This window comes from Grus americana, chromosome 1 (genome assembly GCF_028858705.1).
Source record: "Grus americana isolate bGruAme1 chromosome 1, bGruAme1.mat, whole genome shotgun sequence".
In the NCBI taxonomy this organism is placed as follows: domain Eukaryota; kingdom Metazoa; phylum Chordata; class Aves; order Gruiformes; family Gruidae; genus Grus; species Grus americana.
Genome location: NC_072852.1, coordinates 90,288,901 through 90,305,547, shown reverse-complemented (window position 1 = coordinate 90,305,547; position 16,647 = coordinate 90,288,901). Strand labels below are relative to the sequence as shown.

At 44.3% G+C, this 16,647-nt stretch overlaps 1 protein-coding gene across 2 annotated transcripts in view; it reads right to left on the bottom strand.

Moving 5' to 3' along the window:
- B4GALT4 (beta-1,4-galactosyltransferase 4) overlaps positions 1–15,439 on the bottom strand; it is a 39,071-nt gene extending 23,632 nt beyond the window's left edge. The window contains exon 1 of one of the 2 annotated variants that reach the window (XM_054829484.1): positions 15,395–15,439. The gene's annotated coding sequence lies outside the window, so the exon portion shown is untranslated. Of the gene's footprint in view, positions 1–15,044; positions 15,169–15,394 lie in introns of those variants that run through there. The other variant, XM_054829493.1, reaches the window with a different exon arrangement.
- Between the last annotated feature and the right edge of the window lie 1,208 nt (positions 15,440–16,647).

The window sequence follows — 16,647 nt, the reverse complement described above, 5'->3', positions numbered from 1 at the left end:
CTCCCGCTGAGGATGAAGAAGCGGCAGAAACACCGTGTGCTGAACTGACCGTAACCCCCACTCCCCGTCCCCCTGTGCCGCTGAGGCGGGGGGAAGGTTGAAGCCGGGAGTGAAGTTGAGCCCGGGAAGATGGGAGGGGTGGGGGGAAGTGTTTTAAGATTTGATTTTATTTCTCATTCCTCTACTCTGTTTTGCCTAGTAATAAATCAGATGAATTCCCTCTCTAAGTTCGGTCTGTTTTGCTCGTGACAACAATTAGTGAGTGATCTCTCCCTGTCCTTATCTCGACCTGCAAGCATTTCGTTATACCTTTTCTCCCCTGTTTAGTGAACGAGGGGAGTGAGAGAGCGGCTCTGGTGGGCACCTGGCCTTCAGCCAGGGTCAACCCACCACAATTACACAGTACAGCAACGTAAGAATCCTGATCTCTGACCCAGAGGTGATAAACAGCATTGCTGGGAATACATACAGCAAGTAAGGATTTACACAACACAACCATGTGAACAAACAAAACACCATCATGACCGGCAACTATTTCAGTAATGTAATAAATGCGTATAACAACATTGTTTTAACACACTCTCGTCAGATCTGTTGTTATCTCAGCCCTTCAGGCCCCATACTGGGCACCAAAAAGGACTGTTGTGGTTTAGCCCCAGCCAGCAGCTGAGCACCACGCAGCCGCTCGCTCATTCCTCACCCCACCCCCAGTAGGATGGGGAGGAGAATCAGAAGAAAAAGGTAAAACTTGTGGGTTGGGAGAAGGACAGTTTACTAGGACAGCGAAGGAAGAGGAAAACCACCACCACTAAAAGAATATACAAAGCAGCTGATACACAACACAATTTGCTCACTGCCCCAAAACCTGATGCCCAGCCCGTCCCTGAGCAGCAATTCCTCCTCCCCGGGTAGCTCCTCCCCTTCATATACTGAGTATGACATCATATGGTATGGAATATCCCTTTGGCTAGTTTGGGTCAGCTGTCCTGCCTGTGTCCCCTCCCAGCTTCTTGAGAAAATTAACTCTATCCCAGCCGAAAACCAGGACAGTTACAGTACATGGTATGACACATGCTGGCTGAGCACTTCAGAGGGTACCACTACTACTGTGAAACCAATTCTTAAGTCTCCAATCTTTCTGCAGTGCTCAGCAACTTCATCTTGATTATTATAAACAGATCTGGACTGGAATGCAATCAGATGGAGAGATTAATGGTGATTAATACAGTCACATAGATATCCCAAAGCCTGGAGATCAATGCAACAATGATTTGTTCCCCTTATCCACCACCACAAGGGCCACTTTAAACACAGAAACCTTCTTTTGACCTGGTAAACTTCCTGCTGGTTCTGGGTTTTGTGAACAACTAACTGTTCTAACACAGCCTTGGTGGTGGTATTCAGAACAGAATTCATTAATCCAGAGAGATGAGGGAAATGGCAGCAACAGAGGGGGATTCTCCAGCTTCTACACCCCTCAAGGGGGAGATCTGATAGATCTGGTCTACAAAAGCTTCATCAGCTTTTCAAAAGTGTGGCGGTCCTCTGTATTTTAAAACCAGAGGTTGAAATGGACCCCTCACACCACTGTCCTCCATACTAAGACCAACTACAAACAATCATCTTGGGTCCTGCAAGATCAGAATCTCCATAAGCCCAAAACACTAACTTATTTTAACCACTTTTCTTTTTAAAAAGTACTCCTGAGGTTGCTGTACCAATATTATTTATTCTGACAATCTTTATTCTGCTTTTCCTCATAACAGCTGTAGGCAATAGCTGAAGTACTGAAACAATTTACAAAATGCCCCCATCTGCCCTTGTTCCCAGTAGTGTAAGGGAATTAAGATGTGAAAAAGCAACAGAAGAGGGAAGAGGAAAGTCTCAATTAAGGAGAGAGAGAAAAAGACCAGGGGCAGGGGGAATTACTTTCCAGCAAACAGGACACCCCGGTTTGCCCAGGAAAAGAGATGAGAGTAATAGCTGGTTTACAGTTAAGAAAAAATAATAAAAATTTTTGAAGAGGACTCAAGCAGAAAATGGATTAAACGCAGTTAAAAATCTCGCCATGTTTCAAGAGTGTCAATTCAATCAGTCTCCACAACAGGTATAGAGGAAAAGCCCGCTAACTAAACAGGGAAATAAAAGTAAGTAGCAGGAAATTTAAAAGGAAAACTACATGAATGGAAGACAAAAATGCTGAGATTTTCAACGAATATATTTTGTTTCAGCAATGAAGTTTACTTCTTACATTTTGCTGAGTCTTGCTGGCAGACATGCCATAATAATATAAATTAGCAGCCATGGTGCCCTAAGAGGGGACAGCAGAAATACCATATTGATACATTTTGAGTTAAATAGTTCCAGTTTTTAGCTCAACTAACGAGCGGTAAACAGGATAATGTTTGGTTTTGACCATTGCCAGCTGAAACATCAGTGCATGCCTTTCAGCCCAGCATTACTTCCTAGTTAGCTGTCATACCAGGGAAAGACTTTTGCAGGACAGAAGTGATTCAGAACCACAGCTTTGTTTAAATTTCAGCTGGGTCACTTAGGACTCTGATTCACAACTGCAGCAACTGACGAAATAATGGTCCAAAATGCTCTACTCTTATCCCACTGTGTATCATCACTGAAACAATAGTTTACAATTATGTACAGGCTGAGGATATGGAAATCACAATCACAGAATGGCTGAGGTTGGAAGGGAACTGTAGAGGTCATCTGGTCCAACCCCCTTGCTCAAACAGGGACACCTAGAGCCAGTTGCCCAGGACTGTGTCCAGACAGGTTCTGGATATCTCCAAAGATGGAGACTGTACAGCCTCACTGGTCAACCTGTGCCAGGGCTCAGTGATCCTCACAGAAAACTGTTTCCTGATGTTCAGATGGAACCCCCTCTGTTTCAGTCGTGCCTATTGCTTCTGGTCCTGTTACTGTGCACCACTGAGAAAAGCCTGGCTCCATCCTCTTTGCACCCTCCTCTCAGGTATTTATATGCATTGGGAAGTTCCTCTCTGAGTGTTCTCTTCTCCAGGCCGAACAGTCCCAGATCTCTCAGCCTTTCCTCACAGGAGAAATGCTCCAGTCCCTTCATCATCCTCACGGCCCTTCATTGGACTCTCTCCAGTATGTCCATCTCTCTCCTGTACTGAGGAGACCAGAACTGGACACAGGACTCCAGATGTGGCCTCACCACTGCTGAGTAGAAAGGAAGGATCACCTCCCTTGACCTGATGGCAATACTTTGCCTGATGTAGCCCAGGGTACTATGTGCCGCCTTTGCCGCAAGGGCACGTTGCTGGTTCACATTCAGCTTGGTGCCACCAACTCTAGGTCCTTTTCTGCCAAGCTGCTTTCCATCTGGGTGGTCCCCAGCATATAATGCTGCATGGGGTTGTTCCTTCCTCTGGATGGCAGCACCCTCTGGCCCATCTGTGGCTCTTCATAATTTGTTGTAGTGTGCAAACTTTGAGGGCACAGTCTGCTCCATCATCTAGATCATTAACGAAGATGTCAAACAGGACTGGACCCAGTATTGACACCACTAGTTACTGACCTCCAACTAGACTTCATGTTGCTGACAACCATCCTCTAGGCCTGGCTGTTTAGTCAGCTTTCAATCCACTTCAATGTCTGCTTATCCAGCCCATATGTCAACAGTCTCTCTATGAGGATCTTGTGGGAGACAATGTCAAAGGCCTTCCTGAAATCCAGGCAGACAATATCCACTGCTCTCCCCTCATCTACCAGGCCAGTCATTTAATCATAGAAGGTTATCAAGTTGGTCAAGTATGTTCCCCTTGGTGAATCAATGCTGACTACTCCTGATGATTTTCTTGTTCTTCATATGCCTGGAAGTAGTTAGCTGCTCCATCACCTTCTGAGGTATCCGAGGTAAGGCTCACCTGCCTACAGTTCGCTGGGTTGTACCTCTTGCCCTTCCTGAAGACAGTAATGACATTTGCTTTCCTATAGTCTTTGGGCACTTGTCCCAGTCGCCATGATCAATCAAAGATTATTGAGAGTGGCCTTGCAATGACATCAACACTCATGGATGCATTCTGTTGTGGCCCATGGACCTATGTATGTCCAGTTTGCTTAAGTATTCCCTGACCTCATAAGTAATCCTCTTCCACCAAAGGTATACCTCTCTTGCTCCAGCCTTTCCTCCTGGTCTCTGGGACCTGGGATTCCTGAATCCCAGTCTTGCTCGTGAAGACTGAGGGAAAGCAGGCATTCAGTAGCTCAGCCTTTTCCATGTCCTGCATAAACAAGTCCCCCATGCCATTGAGCAACGAGCCCACATTTTCCCTTGTCTTCTTTTTGTTACCTATGTAGTTATAGAAGCCCTTCTTGTCATCTTTGATATCCCTAAATCATGGCTGATATATTGGCTGGGAGGTGAAAAAAGACCACCTAGTCAGACATTAAAACATGTGCAAACCATAATTCAATCAAAAATTCAATACTCAGCAAATCTTGCTATAAACAATAATCTCCAAGATGTTGGAAATGTGGTTCTTCCTTCTTCTATACTTTGTAACTCAGGGTAACTATCCCTCAAATATGGGTGGGAAAACATCTTTTCATAGTTCTCAAACCTGTCTCTAGCTAGAGCTGACCTTCAGAGGTACCAAGAAACTTTCACAGGAACATAAAGTGCAACTCTTCTTGTGAAATAAATTCTCAGTGAAGCACAACCAAATCTAGTCTAGAAAGTTACAGCTGACTACAAGGGTACAACACTTCAGGCCACAAGGTTAACAGTACCCATTTCAAAATCCAAAAAAAAAAAAAACCCCAACCAGAAAAAAAACCCCATAGTTATCCAAATATCACATTAGAAAGAATTCCACAATCAATGAAAAATGAGAAAGGTCCCGTCTATACGTAGACATACTCATATCCCGACAGACACTACACACACACTTCTAAATATATCCATGATCATACTGAGGCACATAAATACTGCATCATCTGTGTTCCCCAACATTGTATCTGTACTGGTAACTGTCCCTGTGCTCTGCAGCTTGTCTGCCAACTCAAGTTCAGTAGCCTGCTATGTTTTTTGAAATATATGCCAAACTCTACTTGCTTGCTCCAAGGTTCCTAGCATCGTTCAGAATAGGCTACCTGTGGAAACTGATCAGAAATGCAGTGCTATATGACTCACCCCATGAACAGCAGTGTTCAGTTCTGATCCTTGAACCTGTTGGCATGAACAAAACCCTAATTTGCTCTCCATCCAGGCAGACCAAAATAGTGAGCAAGATTCCAACATGGAGAAGACTTCTTCCTAAGCAAACTGGAAAGATCAGAGCCATCCATTTTCATAGAATCATTTTGGCTGGAAAAGATCTTCAAGATCATCAAGTCCAACCATTAACCTAACACTGCCAAGTGCAACCACTAAACCACGTCCCTAAGCACCACATCAACACATCTTTTAAATACTTCCAGGGATGGTGACTCAACCACTTCCCCAGGCAGCCTGTATCAATGACTGATAACCCCTTCGGTGAAGAAATTTTTTCTAATATCCAATCTAAACCTCCCCTGGTGCAACTTGAGGCCATTTCCTCTTGTTCCATCAATCATTCATTCAGGATCTTCCCCAACAGAAATACACGCGCATCGAGGTCAATAGGCTGTGCAAGCACAGAGCAAGTGAGCAACATATGTGCAAGCTGGCTCCCCATGCAAGGGCTGCAGGGTCAATCTACCCATTTGTAGTGGGCATTTGCCTAGCAGCCTGATTGAAGCCACTAGCATTACCAAGCTCAGAGATATCCAGAAATTCTAGACTAAAGGCTGTTCTTTATCTAGGCAAAACTCCTAGGCAGACGAAGACAATATCAGCAGGAAGATGGATTACTGGTAGCCCTGATCTAGATACTACTGAGGGAAAGTAATCTTACAAACAAAATTTGTTATGCAATTGGAGGTGAAAAAAACTCATTTTCCAAACACTTATTTTTATCTAAAAATGTATCAGGGAAAAATTGTCATTATGATAACTATACTAAAGCCTAGAGTCACATGATTACTTATCAAAAAAGTTGCATTTAACAGTATAAATAATCAGCAAGAACATACTTTCTGCCTAAATTTTACTTTTCATGTGTTTGTATTTAAATTAATTCACCCTGTACGGAACATCTGCAGAACAGCTCCAGAGAAATACTTGCATTTGACGCATGGAAAATTAATTTTTAATTTACACAAACTAGCCTTCTGACTCTACCTGTTTCACACTGCCCAGTCAGGACAGGTCAAAATCATGCAGATTTTCCAGAAGCCCCTACAAACTCCTCAAGCTCACGCACAAATTCACAGACAGCAGAACAGGTTCAGCAGCAAAAGGATTCACTTCAATCTAACTTTAAAAACCCTCATAAGTTCAAGCAGGAAATGAAGCTTGAAAGAGTTCCTTGGGAGGGCATGGAACTCTGTACTATGCAGACTATTGCTTAATAGTTTATCTAGGCCGAAATCAAAAGCAGCAACAGGTTAGGTCTGAGACTATTGCAAAGCAGTATAGCAATCTTCTTCGTTAAACCCTTCAAGAAAGAATTAAATTACTCACAATTGACAAGGTACAAAGATCACTGTACAGCATTAGCTTTTTTACGCAAGACAGTTCAAGTCCATCAAGTTTTACAAGAGTCTAAACCTGCTCCTTTCACAGGCATTTACTAATCTGCTGAAAAAAAGGAGAGTATTAAGCTAAGAGTTTTTAACAGCTCTTTTATACAACACTTTTATAATCCTATTACTTCTTCCTATTAAAAAACCACCAACTGCACTGAGAAATGGCGAAGTCATGGGCTATTTAAAAAAAACAAAGAAACCCAATCCTCAGACAAACACCCTTTCCACTTCTCAGGATTTCAAGCCAAATGAAGCAAGCGCATTAAATCTCTCACCGCTGCTGCCACATCCCTTCTTCCTGTAGAGCAGTCACTCCAAGAAGTATGGAGAGCGCGCACTACACAAGTGGCAGACACTTTTCATCCAGGAAACCCCACACCATAGAGACCTCTGTTACCTCTCAGATGCTGCAAAAAAGAGTCAGCTCAAAACTCACAGGATGACAAAAAAAAAAAAGAAAAAAGTCAGCACATCCCATTTTTCCCCAGTGCTAAGAGGCTCCCTCGTGCTGTCCCGCGTGCCCCTCCCTTAGCTCATGTCCCAGCCTGGGGTGGCAGACAGCCTTTCTCCCTTCCTCCTAGCACAGCAGAAACAGCACGGGGGCACTCTGGCATATCTTGACAGAGCACTGTGCCAGAAGTGATACTGCATACAAATATAATTACTATAATAAATCATCTGATTAGAAACAAAGGCTCAAGCCTTTGCTCCTAAAAGGAAATCACAGTCTCTACTGGAACCTTTTTGGCATCTGCTCCATTTGGAGATTTTTAACATTAGAGATACCATTCTTCCTATGTAGATTGAGCTGCCCACCCTCTTGTCCATACCTGTGGAGAAGTCCAGGCACTCCCACTGCACTCCTCTCTGTTATCACCCGGACTTACCTACTGATGACAGTGCCGCCATGGACAGAAACACGTACTTTATGCAAGGGTGTTTCAACCAGCCTAGCTTACTGACCAGTCTGCACAAAAGATAAGTTATTACAAAGTTGTCCCTCACTGGTGCTTTTTCCACCACTCTGCCCCAAAACGCTCCTCTAGCAACCTTGCAGAATTGGCAGGATGGAAACAACAGAGGCGCCTGTCTGCCATCTTATCCATCTGGGGCTCTCCCAGGCTACCAGGGCAGCAAGCTGGCTGAGCTCTGGTCCAGCACACAGCTGCCAGGAAGAGCTTTGCTGCCAGCGTACCTAATACGTAGCAGCTAGGGAGGAGGCTTAAGCTGACAAACACACTTCCTTCAGTAGAGTTACACCTACATTAGAGGACACCTATGTCAAGTAAGGGGTGGGATTCTCCCAAGCTTCCAGTTAACATACCAGTAATGACAAAACACCACAGAAAGGATGAGGCCTGAGTACACACAAGGTACACAGCCAAGATGGATTGTATTAGAGGTTGGAAGAGAAAGGATAGCTACAAGCCTCATGACAAGCATTAATCTCCTGTAACTCAAACCTGTTTGAACTCTTTGTTTAATATGTACATTCCAAGCAGGTAGATATTTCAGTTTCCCCAGTAAGCCCCTTCTATGCCACAAAAGTCTTATTTATTATTAGGACTGCACAAGAGTTTTGGAGTAAAAAACTTCCTTGTTTCAGACACTTAGTACTGTAGAAAAAACCTTTAGGACTACTGTGTGTTTTAACTGGTCAGCCACAGAGTCAGACCAGCCTGGATCTCAACCGTCACTGTCTTACCTTCCTCTCCAGCTCCAGTCCCCAAACTATACTTTCTCTGCACCAGCATCAGCTCTCATGCAAACATGGAGTTAGCTGGATCAGGAGGCAAGCAGTATTTCTAGCATCCTTCTGTGATTCTCTGTCTACCCTTCCCACTGAAGGAAGTCAGAAGACCTGGTACAACTACCAGCAGAAAACCAGTAGCTCAGCTTTCAGTTGACTAGAAATGGTTACTTTAGGAGGATGATAATATACATTTCCAAGCAATAACTGGTAACATACTACAAACTGCCTCCAACCAGACAACTTTAAAGAGGAAACATACGAGTTAAAAAGAAACAGACCAAGGTGAATTTGTGAGGCCTGATTAGAGTAACAACTACTGCCAGCTAAAACATTCCAGTTATGTGGAGAATACAAACAGATGTGCTGGCTCCACACTCTTTTCTTGCTATTTATTACTTGACAACTGCTTGATACTCAACATAAAAGAACAAAAGTACTGGCAGCTCTGACTCCCTGAATTACACAAATACATAACACCAGGAAATAATCTGGATATGGGCATCACAGAAGAAGCAATTGCAACAGATGTAAATGAGGAAAGGCTTGGTAGGCAAATACAATAAATCCCTTTCACAGAAAAGGAACATCGTAGTGGAAAAGCAATGAAAGAGAACTCTCCATACATCTTTAACTCTGACATGCAGGACGGAAAAGAAAATAGGAGCATCTCAGTATTTCACCTATCCTTAACAGGGACGCCACTGTTCTTCCACCCAACATTACCTCAAACAAGGAGTGCTATTCCTGTGTTCCAGCCTGCTTTGGTTTATGATCAGAGATCTGAACAACTTGCTCCACAGCAAATGCACTGGACAAAAGCAGCAGTCCCCGAGCACTGGTATGTGTGGAGGTCACTGTCCTTTGAACGCATCCCATGGATTTCCTGGTGGCCAGACCCCCACTCAGTCACTCCCTCACCTCCCCCCTCCCTCACTTCCCCCCTCCCCAACAGGACAGGGGGAGGCAGTAAGAAGAAAATGCTCATGGGTCGAGATAAAGACAGGGAGATCACTTATCAATTATCATCACAGGCAAGGCAGACTCGACTTGGGAATATTTTTAATTGGCAATAAATTGAGTAGGATGGTGAGAGACAAAAACTACACTACTTTCTCTCCACTCCTTTCTTCCCAGGCTCAACTTCACTCCTTCATTCCCACCCTCCTCTACTCCCCACAACAGTGCAGGGGGACTGGGGGTCAGTCTGTAACAGCTCCTCTCTGCCACTCCTTCCGTCTCACATTTTTCCCCTACTCCAGTGTGGGTCCTTCCCACAGGGTACTGTTCCTGCCAGAAATCCTACTCCTGTCCACAGGCTGCAGTCCCTTCCAGGAGCCTGCTCCAGCATGGGCTCTCCATGGGCTGCAGAGTGGATATCTGCTCCTCCTCTCCACAGGCAGCAGGGTGGATACTCCCTGTGCACCAGAAGTGCCTCCTATCCTCCTCCTTCTCTGGACCTTGATGTTCACAGAGCTGTTTCTCACTTTGTTTTGTTTTCTCTTCCTCTCTCTCCTCACTCCTCTCTCAAAGCTGCTGCACAGCATTTTGCCCTTTCTTAAATACATTTTCCCCGAGGCACCACCAGCTTTGCTGGTGGGCTCAGCCTTGGCCAGTGGTGGGTCCATTACGGTGCTGGCTGGAAGTGTGTTCAGCACAGGTGCAGCCCCCCGCCTCTTCTCACAGAGGCCAGCCCTGCACCAACACCACTGCCAGCACCTTGCCACCCACACCCGATATAGCATTTTATTAACTGAAGCGAAATACTGACTTAAAAGTGGTTTAAAAGACCCAGAGTATTGCATGAGATGTACTTCTTAATGATTACTCATATCTATTTACTCAGAATGTGTGTCATTTTCTATTAATACACCCAGGTGACAAAAGTCCTCCCCACCCTGTACCTCCAGCCACAGCACGTGCCTGTGAGCTTTGTTGTCCTCTACCAATGTCCAGAATAGTAACTACACACTTTTAACTCCTCAGATTAAGCGACTGACACTTTTTGACTGTTATCTAGACAGCCATTGCTACATGGCATAACTATTCTGCCATAGCTATGCAAATCTATTTCAGGTAGACACACCTGAGGCAACAATTTCACCAGTGCAGAAGAAATTTCAGGTGACATTTTCACTTAATACAGGGCCCTAGAGGAATCTTGGCTTTAGCATTACTCTTGTTCCAGTGCTCTACATTTATCGCAAATATTTGGTAGCGGATATACAGCTCCTTTTTAACATTTCCAGACAATTTGGTGAGCAAGCAGCAGACACTTTTATATAGTCATGTTTCACTTATAAAACAGAGGCCCAACTCTTCGCCTACAACATCACATTAAAATTTCTGAGATTACCAAAAGAAAAGCTTATACTTTCTTTATGAAAACAAAGTACAGATCCTTTGCTGCAAGCAACCCAACATCATTATCAAGCACAGGCCAACTAAGCAGGTGCTACTCCAATACTGCAGTACAGTTTTCACCTTCCTAAGATGTAATGAACTCTTATTTTATGCCAGGAAATGCAATCTAACATCTCCAGGCCAAGAAACACATTTATGAATGGTCTCTCTTGTTACACAACTACAGCTGAGCCACTGACTTCACTGTAAAAGACACAGCACTGTCAGATTGAGTGCGGTCAAAGAGATGGAACAAGGCAGACAACAGTACTGGCACACCCTGTAACTACCTAACTGCTTACCATGGAAATATATTTAAAAAGAAATACAGCACAATTTAAAAATACCTTCCCCCCCTCAAAGTCAGTGGAATATCCTGGAAAAGCACTTGGTAAAACAGATTTCTGTGAACACAGGAATCTCACATATAACAGACAGCTAAAGTCATGATTCAACTCAGCAAAACACTATCATCTTCTGGCAGCTGCTGCCCTGCTGGAGTGGCATCAGTCAGTATGGATGCCAGATGTCAGAGACCTTGCTGCTTTACAAAAAAAAAAAAACAACCCAAAAAACCCAACCACCAAACCTCAATGCATTTCTGGCCAATTCCTCACTCACCTCTCTCCTGCACAAAAAATAACATCTGAGAAAAACACTATATTAAAACAATGCACATTCTTATTTTAGCTTTAAGTACTTCACAATGAACTTTTTAAACCAAAGTGTCAACCACAGATAGCTAAAGCAATTCAGGACAGAAGTCAGGGTAAGAAGCATAGACCCGTGGCTACTCTTACATTTCTAATTTTCAGTTTACAAGTATCTATTTACAAAGTTGTAAGAAAATGAAAACTAATAAAGTTGTACATGTATTATGAAAACATAACTAAGAACAGCATCCCATTATTTGTCTCTCACAGAGGCACTTCAGCATGAGAACTGCACTGAAGACATTCCAGTGGAACCTTACTTAGGCATGAACAGATTTTACTTTTTTTTTTTAAATTATTTATTTTTGCAGTCTTCTCAGTATAGATTACAAATTGTCAGGGCCCACTGCAAAGACAGCTATCAATAAACTGCATAGATGGCATGATTTTGTTAAGCTATTAAATGTACAAGACTTTCTCCATGTTAGAACACAATTTAGATCTATGCAGATTTTCAACCAATCTGCAGATGGGTTTTTATGCAGGAGAAAAGTTTCAAACATAAAATTTGAGAGCTGTAATTCATGTCCTTTGGAAGCGTTATGGCCAAGAACGGTGTTTGACAGAATTCAAAACTGTTCCAATGATACTAGTTGAACACAGCAACAAGCAATTTTAATCAAATTCTTGTGGAAGTAACGCTAAACACATACCCCCTGAGAATCAGGATACTATTAAACCTTTTGGACAAGCAGCTGAGTAAAATTTCAAGCAGTGGGAGATAGCATATCACTCTTCCTCACACTCAGTTTCTAATCTCTTTTCCCCATCTCACCAAACCTCACTGGGGAGTCTGGAGAACTAAAGGCGAGATAGGGACTTCTTTCCTACTCCCTCAGGGTTAAAGAGCTCCTGTCCCTCTACAGCCCCCTCCTCCTCCTCACCCACGCAGCAACAGGGCTCTAGCTCTTTCTGGGAACAAGAGAGAAGGTCAGGGGGCTGATATTTAACTCAGAAGCAGAGTAGGGGAAAGTGGCTCCTTTGCAACCCTTCACTTCTCATTGCAATGCAGGTATTACCCCTCCCCATCTCAGTGATGAATACAATTAGCTGCAAGAGTTCAGAAGTCAACTACAGGACTAAGGGGGACACAAGATTAGCACTGCAGATGCCCCAGCAACATTGGAACCTAAAATTCTGCTATTATTTACAATTGCATAGATTTAGAATCATTATGATATCCATTTAAAAGGAATTATAATATGCAATAACTTTATCTCACAATTCACTGCCTGACAAATAAATATTACCCACTTGTTGCTCTCAGCAGCAGCACTGTATATATGCTAAAAAATATTTAAGGACACCAAGATGACACATTCATAGCTGTAAGGCGTGTTACTTGTAGATATCCCAAAGCACTTCCAACAGAAAAAAAAAAAGCACAGAGGCACAGTACTTATAAAACTCCCTAAATATGTTAAAAGCTATAAAGAAAAAAGCAATGGAAGCTCTGTCCCATTGCTTAGAAAATTTTCAGGGTCTCATTTATAGATAGCACAAAAGCCACAGCCTCTGAAGCAACACAGTTGCACACCTGCTAGGTGACTTCTGGACTACATATTTGCCTGAACAAACAGGTTTTTATCCTAACTCTTGCATCAAAGCAGCCAGTCATTCAACCAGGCTTCATAAACTCCAGGCATACCATCTTCAAACTAGCAAACCCCAAGTTCACCAAACTCATTCATGCAACTTAGATTTAGGATCATACAATAAAAAACAGAAGTCAAGCATCCCTCGAATTCTGTTTTTTCCTACATATTATTTAAAAGAGAAGAACGTGGCAACTCAGATCAAAGAGAAAGAAAAATCCCAAGCCTTCCAAAGTTGAAGTAACGAATTTCTTCTAACTGAAAAGCATTTGTGAAAGTGAAATACAGCTGTTACAAAAATGACAAGGAAAAACCTACATAAATCAAAAACATGATCGACCATACTTAAAGTGTTTATCAAGAAAACTCATTTCCAGTAACAGTATCTTGGATGAAAAGTGAGATACTTCACAGTGTTAAAGAAAGGTTCATGAAACATTATCTAAGTTGAATAGCAACAGAGAATAATTCAACTCCCCAAAGCTGTGCTTTTCAGTATTCTACATTTAATCAGAGTATTTGTAATTAACAGAAGACTTGCAGAATCATCACTGAGTTGCAGAGAAAAACATTCTTTAGAGAAAGAACATCTCACATAACTACCAACCTTACTGATAAAACATGTAAATATTTAAAGTTAAAGAATGTGAACAGATCCTAAAGTTTATTTCTTTGGGTTTTTTTAACGTTAGCCATCTCAATGACATCAAACTTTCACCTTCCTTTTCTCTAATCCTCTCTGTTGAAAACTGAGCTCTTCCAAACTGACTCAGCTATCCCCTTGGGAACTTCCTTAGCTGTTAAGTGAAAGAAAGGGCAGAAAGAATGTTAAATCAACAAGAGATCTTCATTGTTAACTCTCTGAGACAAGCAGGTATTAGCAAGAAATTGAATATATGTATTCTCCTTTTTGACTATTACTACCATCACAGTGTGAAAATCTTAAGTCTACCAGGTTTCAAGTCATATCAGAGCTATACTTTAAAAGTGTTCGTACTATGATGCAGAATCCAAACCTTCTCAAATACTCTCACTAGTAGCACCCCTTCTGCTTCCCCTTAAGAACTGCAAACACATTTCTATTACCACCTGGGGCATTTTCATCAAACGAGGGCTCCCATGAACTTGCACGAGTCTCCTCTCAAGCCCTCTGATCATTGTTCTAGCTCCTCCACAATAACATCTAGAGCAATGAGTGAAGAAGTTTATGTCTCATCAATGAGAAAAATTTTAGTGAACAGCATCACTTGCCTGTGCTCCAGTTTCTCCATGTGTGAAATGGAGAAAATAATACCACGTACTGCATTTACTTTACCACAAAACCGTTTAAAAGCTTTAGTTAAAATGAAAACACCAGTACACCACATCCATCCTCCTGACTTAAGATCTCTCAGCCTGATAAACTAAGTACTTCCACCTGCTGCATAATTTGTAAATACGTAACTGTTCCCAGTTATATCAGTAGCATAACACTACAGTGAAATTGTGTACAGGTGGACTTATTTGCAGTATCACATCCGCAAGCCCTGCGTTTGATATCCACGAGGGATCACTGCAGAGCGATTCCCTGCATGTACGGAGGACTGCCTACAAGCGAAGGGCTGCAGAAGGCGAGCAGAAGTTTTCGCCACGTACCAGGCGCTGAAAGTACGAGGCACAATTAAACAACCCCCTTCGCTCTTTCGCTAAGGATTTAAAACTAGAAACCCCTCCAAAACCTAGCTACCCCCACCACTCCTTGCCACCTTTGTACCCCTCCCTCCACAATTTAACCCAGCCCCAACACCCCGCTCCCTCCCGTACTCCCCACTCCCGTCGCCCCCGCAGCGCCTCTCTCCGCCCTCCCGCCGCGGTTGGGGGCAGGCCCTCCCTCACGGCAGGCAGCTCCCCACCCCGCTCCCCGGCTTTTTAACCGAAACTCGTACTTACGAGGTCCGCGGCTGAGGGCGCCCACGACCCGGCCGCCTACTCCCGCCCGGGGCCGTAGGGTCACCCAGACCGCTCACGGCGCGGCCGCGCGCCCCCGGCCAACCGCCACCCCCGCGCGCAAGCGCCCTGCCGCGCGCGCCCCCTCCCCTCACCGCCCAGCGCCGCGTGCCGGGGGCGGGGCGCGCGCGCCTGACGGCAGCCGGTGGGCCGGAGCCGGCGCCGCGGCTGAGGGGGGCGCGGGGCAGCATGGAGGTGAGGCGGCGGGGTTCGGGGTCGGGGCGGCGGGCCCTTTCTTCCTTCCTTCCCGAAGGGAACGGGGAAAGGGGTGACGAGCCGCCGCCAGCCCTTACCTGCCGGCCGCACTCCGCACCGCCGTCGACCCCAGCCCCCCCACCCCCCCGTGCAACCATAGAGCACGGGGATAGAGCGGCCGCCTCCCACCACAGAGACCCCCGCCGGAGGGATAGAGCGACCCCGCGGTGGCGGTCATTGCCCCCCCCCCGCCGCCATGGGAGCGGCTCGGCGAGGCTTGGGGTGCGGGCCAGCGGGCCTTATGCCTTTGCTTTAAGATTTCGCAGCAAACTCGGGAGGCATAACTTTTATCAGCACAGATCAGATGGTGCCGACGGCTCGGCACGCCCGGGGTGTTCGCGCCTGGGTGCCGGAACTGTGCCAGGCCTTGCCGTTGTCGGGAATGCAGAAGTGCCTGCCTGGGTTTTTTTGAAGCTGCCGAGGAGCTTTGAGGGCCGCGGGCATCACAGCATTTTGCATTGGTGGTAGTCGTCAAAAGTTGAGTGTTTCGCTTCCTCTCAAAACATGTCATATTTAGCACTTGTTTACAGCGAAATTAGGTGGGGCTTGGCAGGAGTTCTTAGAATCTCAGAAATCAGAACTTAAAGATACCTGCTGCTTCTAAAACCTGATTGCTCAGGAAAGAGAGGCATTCCCCTTCCTTAAGTGGAATCACAGAAGGGCTTTTTGTGTCGAACCCTAACAGAGCGTGGACAAAACCCCTTAAAAGTGTGCATGCCTACGTGCAGATGGCTGCAAGTGTTCATCTGTTATTAGCAAGTTTTCTTTGTATATTGAAAAAGCCTCAAAATCAAAGGTATTTTTGCCTGCAGTACAAATTAGATCACTGCATGGATTAAGCAAAGTTCATGTTGCTATAATGTAACATTTGTTGTTTCTCCATGCAAAACTTTCCAGTGAAACTGCCCCTACGTGCAGAAAAGGAATAATTATTTTAAATTATTTGGTCAAAATATCAAAGCCATTTCACTGACAATGGCAAGAAATACAGAAGGGGAGCAGTAGGGTTGACCATGGTGCCGCCCTGCTAAGTCCGCCTGGCTCTAGGGTAAGCCTGCAGAGATGCCTGTCAGGAGCTGGAATATTCCACCCAGACCTGATAAAGTTGCACCCAAGAGGAATCTGCTGTCAAGCACTAAAAAAGCCCTCCAAGAAAAAGGCAAAATTAGTCGTCTTTTGTGGTGACAAATTAACTTTTGTTAAAAGAACCAGAGGAGAAATTTTCTGTTTAAAAGTAAGAAATTAAATGAAGCAAAATGTTGCAAATGTTTTTGCAAGAAAAAAATAACCT